General features: G+C 36.6%; 1 non-coding gene across 1 annotated transcript; it reads left to right on the plus strand.

Moving 5' to 3' along the window:
- Positions 1 to 15,338: 15,338 nt before the first annotated feature.
- Positions 15,339 to 15,445, plus strand: LOC124974817 (U6 spliceosomal RNA). Its single transcript, XR_007106819.1, has one exon. It is a non-coding gene; the product is annotated as a U6 spliceosomal RNA (small nuclear RNA).
- Positions 15,446 to 19,757: the final 4,312 nt, after the last annotated feature.

Raw genomic sequence — 19,757 nt, forward strand, 5'->3', positions numbered from 1 at the left:
CATCTAACCTGGGCATTATATTTTGTCAAAGGTGTCTTTCATTCTGTTTGCTTAGAAAATTATTTGTAGTTAGAAAATTATGAGAGCATACTAGCAACTATGATATTGAAGCCAGAATTAAGAATAGGTAGTTAGTGTAGAAATAGGGGATCGGGTCAAATTGAGGAAATGGAGGCCAATTTTTCATTCTGTTATCTCATCTGGATTTTTGTGTTTCCTTCTTTGTCCCTCCATTTGTCATTTTGTTCTACTCATGATATGAAGTATTCTTTCATGTCAAATATTTAGACAGAGTAGGTAATTGACATGTTCCTATGTGCATTCTGATTATTACAAGATCTAGAAGATATACAGGAGATAAGCTTTCCACAAACTACCTATTCCTACTTCTTACTTGACTTCATATTATTTACTCAGATCATCATTGTAATTAGAAAATTATGAGAGCATACTAGGAACTATGATATTGAAGCCAGAATTAAGAATAGGTAGTTAGTGTAGAAATAGGGGATCGGGTCAAATTGAGGAAATGGAGGCCAAAAGCCATCTGCCTCTGGAAGTTGGAGACTGTCCCTGGAAGAATGGAATGTCACCAAATATGCCTGCCTTAATCAAGGACTGCAAGCAAGGAGCTGCTAATGGTGCCCCCTGGGCCCTTATCTGCCTGAATCACCCTGGCCCTGCCCATGCCCATGGTTTCTCACTTAATGAAAAATCAGGCCTAGTCACATAGGCAGGAAGGAGAGATAAGGGGGGGAGAGAACTGGAGAACAAAAGAGACTTTAATCTATAAAAGATGTAGGGTGAGCACACTTCTGGGGACTTTAGAACATCAGCAATGGCCCCCTTATTCCTGCTGGGAGAAGTCTGTATTATTACTTTTAAGTAAAACCTGCTTAATATGCTTGCCTTGGCGTGCTTCTCTAGTGTTCAATCTTCAACATTAGAAGGAGCAGAACTCGTCACCAGTAAACGGCAGTATCAATATCAGTAGGTGGTTGTTTATAAAGTGTTTGGTTTTTTCACATGTTACTAAATTTTTTTCTTGATACATTCACATATGAACACTGTTACCTATTTTAAAATTTAAATTATTTTCCCAAGCCTGCTGGGAGAAAATGAAGGCCCAACTCTCCATCATAACAGCTTAAGATGTGACTTACTCTACAAGATTCCTACAGTGCAAGAGGTAAATCAAGACTCATTAGATAGGATGGTATCAAACCAGAAAGTTTCTTCACAAAAAAGGAAAAAATCAATAACATGAAGAGAGAGCCAGAGAATTGGAGAACATTTTTGAAACCCACATCTGAGATAAACCATTCATTTCAAAGATATACAACAATGTCAAAAACTGAACACTGAAAGAACAAATAACCCAATCAATAAATGGGCAAAGGAAGTGAACAGGCACTTCACAGAAGAAAAAATACAAGTGATCAACAAATAAGTGAAAAGATATTCAACATCTCTAGAAATTACAGAAATGCAAACCAAAACTAAATTGAAATTTCATCTTATTCCAATCAGAATGGTCATTATCAGGAACACAAGTAGCAATAGATGTTGACAAAGGTGTGCAGGAAAAGGTTCATAAATACATTGCTAGTGGAGCTTGATGTTGTTTCAGCTACTCTGAAAGAAATATGGAGATTCCTCAGAAAACAAAATGGAAACACCAGGTGATCCAGTTATCCCACTCTTCAGTATATACCCAAAGGATTAAAATTGGCATACTACAGTGATGCAACCACATCAATGTTTTTATCAACTCAATTCACATTAGCTAAACTATGGAATCACCCTAGGTGCCATTCAGCTGATGAATGGTTTAACAATGTGGTATAAATACACATTGTAATGTTACTCAGCCATAAAGAATAGTGAAATTATGGCCTTTACCAGTAAATGAATGGAACTGGAGAATGTCATACTAAGTGAAATAAGCCAATCCCCAAAAACAAAGGCCAAATGTTCTCTCTGAAATGTGAATGCTAACAAAAACTAAGGGGTTGGGCAGGGAAGAATAGAAGTTCAATGGATTAAAAAAAGGAGAAAGAAAGGGGACTGGGAATAGGAAAGACAGTGGAAAGAATAAGACATATCTTTTCTGTGTTCATATATAATTGCACAACCACTCAAACTCACATTGTGTCCAACCACAATAATGGGATTATAATTATAATTTTATTTGCATATATGTATAATATGTCAAAATACACTCTAATTTCATGAATATCTAAACAAACAAGTAAACAGTCTCAAATAAACCTACTATTCCAGGTTAAAAAGGAAAGAAGTTGGCATTATTTTTTATTTGTTCTTTTTTCTAATTTAAAGACTTTTGTGAGTGTAAAAGTCAGGACTCTCTTAGAGGAACAGAATCAACAGGAAGTATGATATTAAAAGGAAGTTTATTAGATTGGCTTAGAAGACCAGAAACTGTATAGTCCAAAATGGTCATCTGCAGCTGGAGAACTGGAAGAACTAGCAGCAGTGCTGTCCAAGATGCAGAAGCCCCAAAACAAGAAAGATCAAGAGTGCTACCCTAGTCCAAGACCTAGGCTTCTAGAAACTACCTGGAGAATCACTGGCAGAGTCCAATTTGGAAGAGTGAAGAAGTGAGAGTTTGATATTCTCAGATAATTGAAACAGTGATCAAGAACCTGATCAAGAAGAAATGAGCTTACATCTGCATCTGCTCCTTTTTCTTCCCACTGTTATTGCATCCTATTGGGCAGTGCTGTCCACACTTAGGGAGGGGCTCCACTTCAGTTCACTATCCCTCATTTCAATCATTCCTTGACATGCCCTCATGGAAACACCAAGAGTACTATTACTCATTGGCATGTCTTAATCCAATCAGGTTGACAATTCATATTAAACATTACAGTGAGTCTGTAATTTTCATGGCTTGAAGTGTTATCAAGACTCTTAATTTTCCAGGTACTGCTTTAGTTTAGTGTTTTGACCTAATTAAAAAAAAAAAAACTTCATTAAGGTAGTTATCATGCAGGATTACTTTTGGGGGGGGTTTCGGGCATTGAATCCAGGGGTCCTTAACCACTGAGCAACGTCCCCAGCACTTTTTACACTTTATTTAGAGACAAAGTCTTGCTAATTTGCTTAGGGCCTTACTAAGTTGCTGATGCTGGCTTTGGACTTGTGATCATCCTACAGGATTACAGGTGCTAGGATTACAGGAGTGTGCCCCTGCAATTGGCTTACTTGGAACAATTTGCTAAAATGTTTTCCAATGATTGGAAAATTATATTTTGGCATTTTCAGAAAAATTTCACTTTTCTTTGTATTTTCAGAGAAATTTTTCCACCACAACTGGCTGTAAGTTCATTGAAACATTTTATTATGATTATGTACACAAGATAAAACTTACCATTAATCCTTGTTTAAGAGTACAGGTCAACAGCATTAAACACATTCCCATTTGTATGCATGTATAATCTCCCCCATCTCCAGCACTTTTTCTTCTGCCTAAATTACCTCTGCATCCATCAAACAACAGTTTTCCACTGCAGTGCGTCCTCAACTTCTGGCAAATACCAATTTATATTTTCTCCGTACAAATTGTGCTACCCTAAGTTCCAGTTACCATGTGTAGATTTATACAATGTTGAGAATTCTGTGACTGACATTTTACTGGACATAATTTCTTCCAGATTGATCTGTGGTCACATATGCATTGGAATCTCCCTTCTATTTAATATTAAGTGGCATTGCATGGTGTATCCCAAACACATGTTGTATATACATTTATATGCTTGCAGATATCAAAATGCTTCCAGCATTGCCTCTTATAAATAATGGTACCATATACCAATATGTTTGAGTCCCTATATTCAGTTTTTGTTATACTGATAAAAGTACAATTGACAGATGAGATGGCAATTCATGATAATCGATGTTTATAATCTATTAGGCATAATGGAGGATACTGAGAATATTGACTTATTAATAGTTGCTCCGATCTCTCATATGTCTATAAATATATGGACTAATTTGACAATGAAAGTGAGATTCAACTCTCAGGTGTCCTTTTCACACAAAAATTCAAAATATATCAGAGGCCTATGAATATTTACCAGGATTGTATTTCTCATTCACAAATTTCAAAGTGACATTTTTAAAACCCCATATTATCAATTCATAGGGGAGCAATTATACAATATAAAAAATAGCATATACATAACATCATGATTAAAAATTGCAAAGCTGAACTGTAACTCCTTAAGAGAATTTATCCATCACACAATGATAATATTTTTACTGTCCTTCCCCAAAAGTTTTTCAAAAAGTTACTACATTGCTTTGCTGTACAAATGAAAATGAAAGGACTGATTGTGGCATAGCTATTGGCCACCATCATTGAGACAGAATGAAAAACAGCACCATTGTTCCACAGAGTTCTGAAGGAGAAGAAAATGCAGTCCAAACAGCACATGAACATGAAGAAACTCATCAGCAGAAGGATGGATATGGTGGCCCTCTGTTCTCTGGACGCTTTTGGAGACAGGCTGATGCTGTGAAGGTATTGGCACTGCCTTTTATGCCTGCACAAGAGAATCACCATATACCCACTCAAAAGTGCCATAAGTCCTATAAGAAAGACATCTCGAAATATACTCAGTGTGGAAAATAAATGGCTGAGGAAGTATCCCATGGGTAAGATACTGCAGGAATCATGGAGAAATGTAAGTCCATGTGAGGTCACATTGGACTTGTCAACTGTGGAGATGGAGAAGTGAGCACTAAATGACATATAGAAGACCCACAGGAAAAGAAGGGATCTCAGGGTGTGATGTGGGGATTTGGGTTTGAACTTTGCCAAACAGGAGTTTCTCAGACTGAGAGTGATGGCCTGGAGGACGCTCAACAGGCAGGTGCTTGAAATGGAGACACCCCTCATCAACCTGTACAAATAGAAAACTGATTTACATGAGATGTCATCCCAAAGACCCTGCTGAGATGTAAAAATGTCTACAGCTATGAACCCCATGGCGAGCAACATCAGTAGGTGGATTAGGGCCAAGAGACAAATGATCAAGTCAGTGTTCTTGATTCTGTTGTCAAAGAGGAACTTGATGAGATGGAACAGAAAAAGGATGGTGTTGACCAAGATCCCAATTCCATGTTCAGAGTAAAAGGTGTTTCTTATGTGTATAATACAATTCAATTTCTTGTTTTTCCTCATCTTTTGGGGTAAGAAATCATGGATACATATCTTAGAAGAAAACCAAGAAAAATTCATTATCATAAATATTAATTTGTATCCATCTCAGCCAACACTGTGACCATAAGGAAAATTGGAGACCTACTCAAATGCCCCATTTTCCCCTCAATACTCATGATTCCCTGGCACTCTCTGGAAGTCATCCCTCCCTCTCTTTTCCCATCATTTGCCAATAATTACTTACTATCTGTGTCTCCAAATACAAAACATTTTCTTGTTCATTAAAAATTGTCACATATTATAGAAATTTTTCCATGATATGACTTTGAGTTGTTCATGGTGATGTCTTTCTCAAAGGGTGATTACTTATTTTCTTTCTGTCCATTGTCTTGAAAACATGCAATGAATACAGTAAGAACAGTACAATTTTTGGTAAATTAAAAGTATGGGGGTTGCATTTGAAAAGAAAACACCCCAAAGCAAACTGTCTCAATGGTTTAGACAATTCATATTTACATTGTGTTTGTGTTAACTTTATTCTGGTTCTTTTACAAACACATGTAATTGTGTTAATATGTTAATAGAGAAAATGCTAAGAATTACAAACTTTGAAGTCAGATGGCTTAAATGTACCTATATGATCCTTCATTTAATTCAGTTTTGACCCTGAGAAGTCCATGAGCCTGAGCTCTAGGCTCAATTTTTCTATAAAGTGAAAACAGTCTCATTATGTACATAGAAGTGATATAGTGTGCAAAAGAATGTAGCATACATACGAAACAGAGACATATTTCCTACAGAGAATGATCTCTCCAGAATTGTTCTACTCACTAAAATTGTGCAGATTCTTATTCATGTAATTTGGTAGACTTCATTCTGTTCTCTTAATATCTGATCACCTCTATCACCAAATAAGAGGGGCTAAAGATTACCAGAATATTAGCATTTGTTAGAAATTTCTCTTCAGAGAACACTGATGGAATATTTGGAAAATTTGAATTACCCTTTTACAGCTACAGATTTTAAATATTTTTCTTATCAGGTCAGAATGTGGCCTATGTGAGCCAAATGCAGTTATCTAATACTAGAAGGGACATATTTTGAATTTTCTCTAATTAAATATGTGAAATCATTGTGGAAAATAGAATCAGACTTAAAATTGATCCAGGTTTACTCCATTTTAAGGTATTGTATAAAGACTAAATATCCTACCTAACCTTGAAATTCAGGCTTCTTGGATTACAGGTTTTCCTACTTCCTTCAAGAAGGGAATGACATTTTTCCATACTCAAGAGGTCCACATATCAAATTGATAATAGAAAAACAATTTGCAATGCTGGTAATCAAGATGAGTTTCATACATGCTAGCTAAGATTTCTACTATACAGCTAAAACCTTTATTCTAGAAAATATTATAGTGACTTACTGGCAGAATATTTTCCTGGACAACATATGTAATTTACTTTAATCCCTGCTCTCAAATGTGCAATAATTAAGATTTAATTTGTGTTTTCACATACTGAAACATAGTGTTATCTGAAAAGCAATGGTGTAAGATAAAGTAGTTCATGAGCAAATAGATATAAAAGGTAAGATACTAAGAAAATCCCAGCAATTCTGGAGGGTGAGATTTAAAAGGATTGGAAATTTAAGGCCACCTTCAGCAATGTGTCAGAGACCCTAAGTAATGTAGTCAGAAGTTGTCTAAATATAATAAATGAAAAAGTTCTTGGGATATAGATCAATGGTAATATCACCCCGTGGTTCCATCCATGGTACAAAAAAATTGCTAAGGAAAGCTGTCATGTTAAAGATTTGTCATCATACAGTACCAAGTATGAACTCACAGCTTAAGTAGATGTTTGGTTAAAAGATTGAAATACAACTTTTTTATTGTAACCTTTGATTGACTCAATATTTGGACTAAGATTTTGAGTAAAATATTATAAATCAATACATTTATATTGTTTGATGATCACATTAGGGTAATTAACATTTTCGTGTCCTCAGATTCCATCATTTTGATGTGTGATGAGTCTCAAAACTCTTTTTCTCTACTTATAAGGTTGTTTGGTGTAAACTCTAGTGACCATATTGAGCTATAGAGCATGAGAACTGCTAACTGCAGCCCTGCAGCTGTGCACAGGTGCCCCTCACCCCACTCCTAACTGCTCCTTCCACTGCCCCTTCACAGCCTCTGCTAAGGTGCACTTCTATGTGGTCAATTTTAGTTTCTATACATGAGTGAGAATAGGCAGTTTTGTGTAAAAAGAAAATTCTAAACATCATTACAAAAAAGTTCATGTTTTCTCCAATGTGATGACCATGCCAAATGACATATTTATCCTTTAACCCATTCAGCATATTTGGGTTGGTTCCCATGACAACCCAAGGAAAGACACCCAAAAGGTTTTATATGAAGCACCTTCATTTTATGTTTTATGCATCATCAATGATCACAGGCACACAGCTCAGTTATTCTCTGACATCTTTATACATAAAAATGACATACATCTGTCCTCATATACCTTTTTCATTTGAGGTAAAATATAGACTGATGAAGCTTTAAAAATAAATTTTTACATATATATATATGTACAAATACTTCTCTATTATCCTTTATGTACAGCATTATAAAGTAAAAATTTTAAAAATACTTCTAAAATTCTATTCTCATGCCATTTTTGTGAAATAGAGACTGATTTCATTGTGTTTAATTTGTTTCAAAACTTGAACCATTCAAGCTTTGTAAAAGAGCATTGTAAAACTTCAGTAATGTGTATTAATCAACTCTAAATAAAAGCAGTAGATAAAATTATTTTCAGTGTTACTTCAAATAATGCAGTCGTGCAAACTTAAATGTTGTGGAAAAGCAGGGATGAGAATAAGCCATGAATTTGCAACAATACTAAGAAAGTAGGAGCTCTATTTATGGTTGCTATAAAAGGACTGGAATATATAATTATTCTGAAGGTGAAATTCCACATGAGTAGCAAGAGAAATGAATCTCCTTTTTCTGGAATGTAGAGGAGAGTTAGTGAATACTACTGTCTACAGAAAATAGTTGTCAAACCAAGATAGATTGCATATTTCTGGAGTATTCTGTGTTCAAACTTTTTCTTTTTTGTTTTCTTTTTACATTTTTTATCAGGGATTGAACCCAGGGTCATGTAACCAATATGATTCATACCCATTTTCCCCTTCCCCTTTATTAATCTAGAGATAAGTTTTATATGGTGCTTAGGGCCTTGTTAATTTAATAAGGCTGATTTGAACTTGAAATCCTCCTCCCTCAGCCTCCTGAGCCCCTGAGATTAGAGGCCTGTGCCACTACAATTGACCTGTGTTCAAATATTAGATCACATACTAAAGTGTAAGTAAATCACACATATCAAATATCTGTGCCTTATTCACTTATTCACTTAAATATCATGCAATATGTAAATATTTTAAAGAAGAATATATAGCCATGTCTGTGTTAGTATCTCCCTTATATTAGAAAGCACTCTGATGAACAGGATTCCTTCATGAAAACAAGCGAAAAGAAGTTGTCTAACATTTCCACTGCCAGCCTTGACTCCTCCCACTCACATCTGATGAGTACAGAAGAGTCTGGAGGCTCAGGGACAAAATAAAAACTCCTGGCCCTCAGGAGGCTGGTCAAGGAACCTCCCCAACTTTGGGCCACAAGGGTACCTGAATAACACAGTGTTCCAAGCAAAATCAATCAGGTTTTATACACTACAGACATAAAACTATCCTCCAAAAGACTGGTCCTTCCATAGAGATATAAATCACAGGAAGTAACATGGGCTTCACATTTTGGCACATTCCTGTAATTTCAGCAGCTTGGGTGGCTGAGGCAGGAGTATCACATATTCACAGCCAGCCTTAGCAAATTAGTGAGTCCCTAATCAAATTAGTGAAATCCTCCTCTAAATAAAACACAAAGAGGTCAGGGGATGTAGCTCGGTGGTTAAGCACCTCTGGGTTCAATATCTGATGATGATAATAATAATAGCAATAATAATAATAATAGTAATAACAATAGTAATAATACTAATAATAATAATCACAGAATAACAGTTTGTTTTGTCTTTGCCATGTACTTCAACTCACCACTACTCTCATCACCATCTATATGCTAAGGTATGGTGGAAAATTGTGATCAGGGATGTGGGACTGGTTCAAATGTATGTGGGTTTGTGATTCAGGGAAAATTGGGCAGCAAGTTCTACTTTGCAGAACAGTTCTAAGTGGAACATTATGAAGAACACTAGGGAGAAATAGCTTGCACATCTGGGACTTCTTGCAGAGACCTTGTGAATGATATGAGATATAGGAATATTGATGAGAAAAATCTGGAGACTATGTGGGCAAATGATTGGCAGCTGTTTCTGGAAAATAAGCCTAATGATACTCCATTTGTTCTATACTATGGGAGAAATTAAGTACAGCTCAGCATTCACAATTCAACCTAGACACTAATAATGTTTTAAATTTTGTCTTCAGAAATATTAGAAGAAAAATTAGTTTTCTAATTATAAAGTAAGAGGAAACTCCAAAGAAGCTTTATCACAGACACTAAGCTGTCATTACTGGGAAACACAAACATACCTACATGAGAATTTGTTTCCCTAATTGACACAATAATGACAAGTTATGTACAATTTGCTTTAGGAAGAAGAAAAGGAGATAGGTTCTTTTTTGCATGAAAAAATGAGCCCTGCACATACAGACCAGGACAGGATGAGGTTAATCACCTATAAATATTCTTCCTAACAAAATGCCTTTCACAGACACATTCATTTTTAGGGAAATGGAAAGGGATATTTTTAAATGAATAAGGAAAGGGACAAGATTGATGGACACAAGTATTATTTCTACCTAGGTATTATATTTTGTTCAACAGAAAAGAAAACTACCATCAATTTCACTTGTCTTTTTAATATTTCATGTGAAGTTAACATCAGGACCACTGTCCTCTCACTTGAATTTGATAATGGACAGAGCACATGCTATGGACTGAAACTATTAATTTCTAATTTGTGTTATTAAATGTAGTACAAAGATTTTATGAGAAAATACAATACATGCTTGTGGCAATTTAAGGTTACTCACATTGCCTCCTGAATATGATAAATTATATTTTAATTCCTCATACTGTAGCTTCTCTTGTGCTGGTCTAGCTCATAGGTGGGGTGAGGGCACAGAGTCAAGACCCAGACTCCAGGAGTTGGGTGGAAGCAGTCTTGTGGTGAGCAGCCTGCAAAATCACTTATTGTGGGAACAGCTATACATTTTATAGGTTTCTTGCCAAATCACAATGCACCACAGAGGATCAGACCACCATGTTTCTATAAGGGTTCCCTTGGTAACACTGAGTCAATTTGGGTCAGTTATTTACTTTCCTAGGTACCTGAAGATTGAATGCTTCTCTCTGCAAGTTTTCCTTACACACTTGAGATGTTCACTGCTACCAGCCAAGAACTAGGATGTCTCCCACCATAATCCTATAGAAGACACAAATAAATAATAGTTCTACGTGTTCAGGAAGATGAGAGATTCAAATTTTAGTATTTTTAATAAAAGGTTAATGGAAAAATTTATCACTTCTTTCATTTTTATACAAATAAATCATGTACAAAACAGGAGATAGCATAGATAGCATATGTAATGTAAGCTGTGTTATAACTTGTTGTTTAAAATAAGTAGAAACCTGAAATAATTTGCATCTCCTATGGAAAACAGTGACTAACATTTTAAGCCTTGAAATTAAAGGTTAACATATCCTAAGAAGATTTCATTCATTGCATTTTACACAGCACAGTTTCATGATCTAGTATAGTGGTTAAAGATGAATGTCTCTTCTAAAACTACCAAAAACCTCATTAAGAGATCCAAACTGTCCCCTTTCAAAACTCCTCTCTGTGCCACATGTCTTCACTCATTGCATCTGGGTCAAAGAGGCAGTTACCTGGATGGATGAGGGGAACTTGGGACACTTGAGAATAACCTTCAGAGTTTTAAGGAAAGAGTGCTGTGAGCTCATCTCTCTACAGCCTGTAATTTTAGTGTCTCTAGTAAGGTGACAAGATCCCAGTGGGGAGCACAGGACTATGGAGTCCCCAGTGGAATACTTTACTTGCCCCTTGATTGAATTCTGTCCTTGATAATGGCCATCTGGGGAGAGTGGTGCTCAAAGTTTCCTATGATTTCCCTTGACAAAAACATGTGTGTCCCAATCATGTAGACAACCCAATTTCTCACTTTGAAATGAAGTTCAAATTAGCCCATATCTGTTCCACATATTGTGATGCCTTGATCCTGGGGTGAGAGATTCCTAGTGTCCCTAGTGGCTCTGTAATGTCTGAAGGGTGCCCTCTTCCCCAGTCCATCCTGACATTTGATCACCTAAATTTCTGACATTATTGTTCATGTACACTATGATTTTCATATTGAAGATTTCAGGATTCAAGCTGTGCATCACATGAAAGTGCACTTGAAATAATAGAAAAACAGAGGCAGAGCTGGTAGCTGCAGTTGAGGTGATAGCAGGCAGAGGGAACACACTTGAAGCTGAGGCAGAGTCTGAGCTGGAATCCACTCTGCTGGGACCCTGAGAAGTCATATCTCATTCTCATGAATGGAAAATTTAAAATGCTCCAATGTTCATTTGTTTCCTCAGTAATTTGTACAAAATTTTATGAACGTTCATAAGACCTTGGACAAAATGAAAACCCAAGTCCTGTAAACCTAAAATAAACATAATTATTTTAAGTAGACTCAGTTATGGTCCACTATTAAAATGTAATACTCAAAAACAATTGTAATCAATATATTAGTAATTAATAATGACATAATAGAAGAAAATATTAGTTTTTCTGAGAGCAATTAAAACTTAAAATCAAATGAATACTCAAGAACTTTAAATATACTATTTATGATGTAAAGTTTCATATGGATGGAGTGGGCAGGATTTGAAACTGCAGAAGTGAGTTTCACAGAAGTAAAAACTGGTTAATAATTATCCAAAGTTATTGGAGAGATGGCTAAAATAAGGTATAGGACCCAGGATGTAGCTTGGTATACAAGACCATGCTTAGCATGGTGAGGACCTGGGTTCAATCTCCAGGAGTTAAAATGTATAAATATGTATTTAGAACAAGAGGTCATCTGAAGTGTGAGGGTAAGCATTCTAACTTATGTATAATTAGAACTTGGGAAAGAAAAGGAAAAAAAAAGAGAAACATTAAGAGAAAATTATTGCCTAAACTTTTGAAACCTAGTGAGACATATCAAATAAAAATTTCAATAAATTGTAATAGAAAACACAAATAAATGACAGCTAAACACATTGCAGCGAAAGTGCTGATACAGCTTACATAAGAGGAATTCCCCAAAGTCCATACGTGAGATGAGTCAAGAAGTATTAGGGGTGAAATAATAGGGTTATAAGAGTCTTAATCCAGTCAGCATATTAATCCACTGATAGGGATTAACTGGGGGATAAATGTAGGTAGGTAGGGTGTGGCTGGAAGAGGTGGGTCACTAAGGACCTACTATGGAGACTTTATTATTCCTGGTGAGGAGTTCTCTCATCTGCTTCATGGTGAGCATGTGCTGAGCCACTTTCCTCTCCCACACTCTTCTGCCATGATCTCCTGCCTCACTTTAGGTATTTCTGCTCTAACGCTATTGGCATTGTCTCATACATGAGTGAAAGCTATAAAAGTAGTTAAATTTCTTTATTACTTTGTGTTCTTTTTTTTACTAGTTCTATGGAGAATAACAGAAGTGTTTTGGTAGAGATTGCATTGAATGTGCATATGGCTTCTTGACCATATTAATTCTGCTTATCCAAGAACATGGGAGGTCTTTCTGTCTTCTGAGGTTCTCTTTAATTTTTTTTCTTCCGCATTCTATGGTTTTCATAGTAAAAATCTTTCAACTCCATCTTTGGATCAATACCAACTATATTTTAAGGCTATTGTGAAGTGGGTCATTTTTCAGATTTCTTTCTCAGTCAAATCACTGTTGTAGAATAGAAAAGTTATTGATTTTTGAGTCTTGATGTATCATGCTACTTTGCTAAATTCATTAATCAGCAATGAAAGACTTCTGGTGGAAGTTTTGGGAGGCTTCTAGATGAAGGTCAAAGTGATTAGCAACAGTGATTATGTGACTGCTTTTCCAATTGGTGTCCCCATGATTTCCTTCTCATGCCTGATTACCCTAGCTAGAGTTTCAAGAATTATATTGAATAAAAATGATGAGAGGGACATGCTTATCTTGTTCCTGATTTTAGGTGAAATGCTTTCATTTTGCTTGTTTACATTTTTATTACTGTAAGAAATGCCTTTTCTTCTCAAATTATCATTGGGATCACAGCCAATGTCTTCCTGTTTCTCTTCCACATCCCCACATTCCTTCCCCAGCACAGACCCAAGCCTGCTGATCTGACCATTGCTCACCTGGCCTTCATTCATCTGCTGATGCTAATAATCAGGGCACTACTGGATATGGACATTTTTGGGGTTCAGGACACTTGGAATGACATCACTTGTAAAACAGTTGTCTACTTGAACAGGTTGATGAGAAGCCTGTCTGTTAGTACCACCTGCATGCTGAATATCCTTCAGGCCATCACCCTCAGCCCCCAAACATCCATTCTGGCAAAGTTAAAAGTGAACATCTCCACAACAGAGTCTGTGTTGCTTTCTCATTCCCTGGGTGTTCACCATGTACATTAATGTTTGTAGTTTTAATCTCCATAGTATGTCCCACAAATGCAACATCAGATTTTGCCTTTGCCTCTGAATCCTGCACTGTTTCCCCCACAGGTTACTACTTCAAGACCTATTTGTCCTGTATTCTCCAGGATATTTTCCTTGTAGTGCTCATGGCTGTTTCAAGTGTGTACATGGTGACCCTCTTGTGCAGGTAGAAGAGGCAGTGCCAAGAACTTCACAGCACCAGCCTTTCTCCAAAAGCATCCCCACAGCTGAGGGCCACCAGGACCATCCTGCATGGGTTTCTATGTGGTCATGTACTTCATGGAATGCAGTATCTCCACATCTCCCGAAGAGATGCAGAAGAATGATCCAACTCCATTTGGGGTCCAGATGCTGATGGGCAATGGCTATGCCACCATCAGTGCTTTGATGCTAATCAGCACTGAAAAATGGATAATCAAGTTATTCCAATCCACATTGGGAAAGGAGAGGAAATGTTTCTGCAGTGCTGGGTGAACCCTCATTTTGTCATCCTAAATTGTATATTTCTGAGTTTCCAAAAATTTGCTTCTGTTGGAAAAATTTATAAGTGAGGTTGATGGAGATTTAACTTCAATATTTGTTCTTTGTAAAAATGCTAAATGAAACTGGGTAGAGCTGTACACACCTGTCATCCCAGTGACTCATGAGGTTAATGTGGGAAGATCACAAATTCAAGGGTATCCTCAGCACCTGAGACTGTAAACAACTTAGCAAGACCATGTCTCACAATAAAGTATAAAAATGGCTGAGATGTGGTTGAATGTTTCAGTGCCTTTGGGCTCCATTCCTATTTCCCACCACTCAAAAGAAGATTTTTTGATTAAAGATGGGCGGTTTTGTTACTGGTCATGATTAAAGCAGATATCTTTCACTTTCCAAAAGTTTACAATGCTGGAAAAATGCATTTTGAAAGAATTATTCTGTTTAGTAATAGCAAGAGAAAACACTTGTTTAAGTACAACTTTTTTTATGTGCCTGAAATAATGAGTGTTATGATTCATTTATATTTTTACAGGAGAACCATCAATAAGGATAATGAAATTTCTTCCATGTTAACTCCAAGAGTTTTTCTAATCATAATTTTACCTTTTATTCTCCATGTATTTCTTTTCAACTACATTTTTGCATTTTAATGTTTGTCAATATAATTTTATTTTAATATGATTGACAAGCCCATAGTGAGGGTATGCAAAACAGCAGCAAGTAATCAGTAGTCAGAGTACAAGAGAGAGCCCAGATGATCTAAACCACATCCCAGTTCTCCTTCTATTGGTCTAGTGGCCTTGAATTTGTGGCCTAAATATTTCAACCTCAGATATAAAATGCAGACAGTATCTGTTTTGAGGTTATGATGTAGATGAGAACTAACAATGTTGTTCATTTTGGCAGCATGTATCCTGACATTGGCAGGGTGCAGAGGAGATTAGCATGGCCCCTGTTCAAGGGTGGTATGCAAATTTACAAAACATGCCCCAATGTAAAAATAAGAATAACTGCTACTATCTGTACGTATACAGATTATATGTATATATTAATTCTTTATTACAACAGTAATGCTATCCCCACTTACAGTGTTACTATCCCCACTTTACAGTGGAGGAAATAAAGACATAGTTAAGTTAAGCAAGTGAATTCCAGAGGAAATTTAAGGAGAGAGTCAGGATTTGAACACTGAGAGCCAGGCTGTATGTCCTCAGCTTCCAGCACATAGCCAATGATAAGTAATTCTGCTAGAACTATGACTATCATTTTGAACTGGCATGCAGGAGTCACATCAAATGCTACTGACAACCAGAGACTACAATGCCAACCCCACTCCTGCATCCTTCCAGCTCAACAATGCAGCTGGATGGCAGGTGGCTATGTTTTGCCCAATGCAATGTAACACTAACTAAAGTAGTCAGGCTTCTGTGTTGAATGAACCCCACAAGGTCCATGTGAATGTCTTTCAGTGGCAGCAGAAATGGGCAACCCCTGGAGATCAACCCAAGTTATTATCTTCTTTCTGGTGTAGGATGTGAAGATTCCAGCTGCATTTCTGGGGATACTGTGGGTGACTTCCAAGATCACTGATCCCCAAGACCAATGAGGCTGCTATTTCTCAAACTCTTCTGTCTCCTGTAACCAGATGAACAATGTTAGACATGAGATGCCCCTTTTTGCCTCCTTCATTGTAAGTTAAAAATACTATGCACCAGTAAATATTCAAATATTGCTTTTGGTCTTTGAGATACCATCATTACAGAGACTGGTCTTGGACTCCTGAGTCAAGTGATCCTCCTGCCTCAGCCTTTTGAGTAGCTGGAACCACAACTGCACAATGCTCTTCCCAGCTTAAATATTAGAGCAGATTCAAAGAAGTGCTAAGCCTACAATATTGCCTATTCCTCCAGCAGTTCAATCACTCCTCAACTTCACAGGCTCTAACAGTATCAGAATGTGTAGAAACTGTCACTCTCTGAGGGGAAGGAGAGTGTAATTATTGACATCTGGATCTTGTACAGCCTGGACAATCTTTTACCATAGGGAAAACTAAAGAGAAAAGGTAACCTCTTCAACAAATGGTGCTGGCAAAACTGGAAATCCACAAGCAGTAAAATGAAATTAAATCCCTATCTCTCACCCTATACACAACTCAACTCAAAATGGATCAAGGAACTAGGAAATAGGCCCAAGACCCTTCACCAAATGGAAGAAAAAGTAGGCCTGAATCTCCATTACGTTGGTTTAGGACCACATTTCCTTAACAAGACTCCCATACCACAAGAAATAAAAGCAAGAATCAATAAATGGGATTAATAAATGGGATAGATTCAAACAAAAAATTTTTTTCTCAGCACAGGAAACAATCAATACAGTGAAAAGAGAACCTACAGAGTGGGAGAAAATCTTTTCCATACATATTTCAGACAGAGAACTCATCTCCAAAGTTTATAAAGAACTTCAAAAACTTTACACCCAAAATACAAAGAACCCAATCAATTAACAAGCTAAGGAAATGGGGAGACACTTCACAGAAGAAGATATCCAGGTGATCATCAAATAAATGAAAAAGTGCTCCTCTTTCCTAGTAATTAGAGAAATGCAAATTGAAACCACCCTCACTCCAATGAGAATGGCAATTATCAAGATCACAAGCAATAATAAGTGTTGGTGTGGATGTGGGGGAAAAGGCACACTCATACATTGCTGGTGGAGTTGCAAATTGGTGCAGCCACTATGGAAAGCAGTATGGAGATTCGTGAGAAAACTTGGAATGGACCCACCATTTGACCCAGCTATCCCACTCCTCAGTTTATACCCAAACAACTCAAAATCAGCGCACTACAGTGATACAGTCACATCAATCTTTGTAGCAGCTCAATTCACAATAGCTAGATTGTGAAACCAAACTAGATGCCCTTCAATTGATGGATGGATAAAGAAACTGTAATATATTTACACAATGAAATATTACTCAGTCATAAAGAAGAATAAAATTATGGAATTTTCTGGTAAATGGATGAAGTTGGAAAATATCATGCTAAGTGAAATAGACCAAGTCACAAAAACCAAAGGCCAAATGTTTTCTCTGAAAAGTGCATGACAATATTCAATGAGGGGGGTTGGTGGGGAGAAGAGAAGAATGGAGGACCTTTGGATGGTGTAGAGGAAAATGGGCTGGGAGTGGGTGGAGGACAGAAAGACAGTAGAAAATAACAGACAGTATTTCCCTATGTATATGTATGATTTCATGAATGATGTGAATCTACATTGTGTACAACCATAGAAATGGAAAGTCGTACCCCATTTGTGTTAAATGAATTAAAATGCAGTCTGTAAAAATAAAGAAAGTTTTTAAAAATGTCATACTCTTTCCCAGATAGTGTTAGGAATGCTGGGGTGTCACAAGGTATCAAACACATGGCCATAAGTTGGTGGGCAAGGCAAACTTGGTTTCTGCAGGACTGTGTGCTACTGAACATACCCTGGAGACAAATTCACATGCCATCTTTTGCAGTCTTGGGCAGACAGTCCACCTGTTTTAATCCCACCACAGCCCTGACTTTGCTCTGATAGGAGGAGCTTGGCCTTCCAATTTATATGTTTGACTCATTTTGAAATTGGGGAGGGCCAAGGGAAGAGCTACGTTTTAGATGTCCATAAGTGGATACAGGTGCAAAAGTTCTAAATGCCCAGGATTGGATTTTACATCCCAATTAAGCCTGAATACTGCATTCTGAAAATAGAATACCAGTCTTTCTACTTTTCAAAAGTCCTCATTTTGACTTTTGATACCTTTGGTCTTATTTTCATTTTTGTTCTTGTGCCCTTTTTAATGTCAGGCAGCCTAGATTTATTAATATTTTGAAGTGGAAATGACCCATAGTTAAGAGTTCCTTCATTTTAGCAATCTTGGTGATTAGGGACACTTGGTAGCATCTTTTCCTTCTCAGTTGAAGTTTGTCTTCTTTACGTGCCTGCACTAAATCTAAGTTGCCAGGCAGGAAGTAATAAATTGGGAAATCTAGGTGAGGGTTCTGAGCAGAAATTCATAATAACCATATCATCAAACAAATCAGAAAACATACAGTGGTCAAATCTACTTATGAAAGAGGTCATAAATGTGTGTAGGTCTCAAATTGACTCAGATCAGACTTGTGACTCTGAGCAAACTTTTTGTGATATTCATAAGTTACTCTCATATCAAAACCTTTCCTTCATAACCTTCCAGTTTAACTTACTTTTGGAAGGACTGGCATAATTGTACATCTCAAGTAACAATAAAAGAACTATTGTTTTCTTTAAGTGTTCGTGTATGGCTGTGTTTTGATGATAGTCTCCTGCCCAATGTGTAAGACTGAGTTGGTCAAATTTGATCTTTTTCCTATCCATTGTTAGAGTCAGCTTAGATTTTTCAGAGATCACTCTTGAGAATTTGTGAGAAATCTCTTGACTCAGATTTTCCTCTGTCAGTTGTGCCATTTGCCAGTATCAGTCAGGATCTTGCTGAATAAATATGGCTTCTTCAGGATGTTTCAGAAATCCTTCTCTGTCCAGTGAACCTCCTCTTTGTAGAATGTACTCTGATTGGATTCCTGTTTTCTGAGTTCCTTTTAATAACTTTGATGGGGAAGTTGGGTGACTCTCTGAAGTTGTAGGGTTCTTAGAGTGGTTCCACTCTTGCCTTGATCCTAATTGACCTTATCAGGACTTATCGACTTCTTTTCCCTGACCATTCTACTACCTTAACTTTGGTCTCCAGGTTTTCATTTTAAATATCTAGCAGTTGAGTTTCACCAGACTTGAAGTAGGAATGCTGGTTTTAACTTCAAATTTTATAATTTTACAATGAATGCTTCAATTTAAATGGGTCATTATGAGTACTTGGAATTTGCTTTTATATTCTTTTCATCCTATAGGTGATGGCTTATTATGTCAGTTTAACTCAGGTGGTTCTATTAGAAGTGGTGGTTGTATTAGAAGTGGTGCTTCTGCAAAACAACAGGAAAAAGTTACAAAGTGTTACAAGGAAAATATAAAATGAAATTTAAAAGAGGAAAACCATATTCAGTTTGGGATAGTAGCTATGAACCAAAAAATATAAGTTTTATCTAAACCCTTTATTTAGTCATGTATTATATCCCTGTTTTTTTTAGATCATAGTAATCTTTTCAGCAAAAATTATATCTATTGAACATAATATTAATTGTGTTTAATTCTGGTCTCCTTTGGAGACATCGTAACTTGGTGTCATGTGAAAGTAGAGATTTACCTCACATGAGGTGGGGATCATGACAAATTTTAGGTAA

The sequence above is a fragment of the Sciurus carolinensis genome, unplaced genomic scaffold, assembly GCF_902686445.1.
Source record: "Sciurus carolinensis unplaced genomic scaffold, mSciCar1.2, whole genome shotgun sequence".
In the NCBI taxonomy this organism is placed as follows: domain Eukaryota; kingdom Metazoa; phylum Chordata; class Mammalia; order Rodentia; family Sciuridae; genus Sciurus; species Sciurus carolinensis.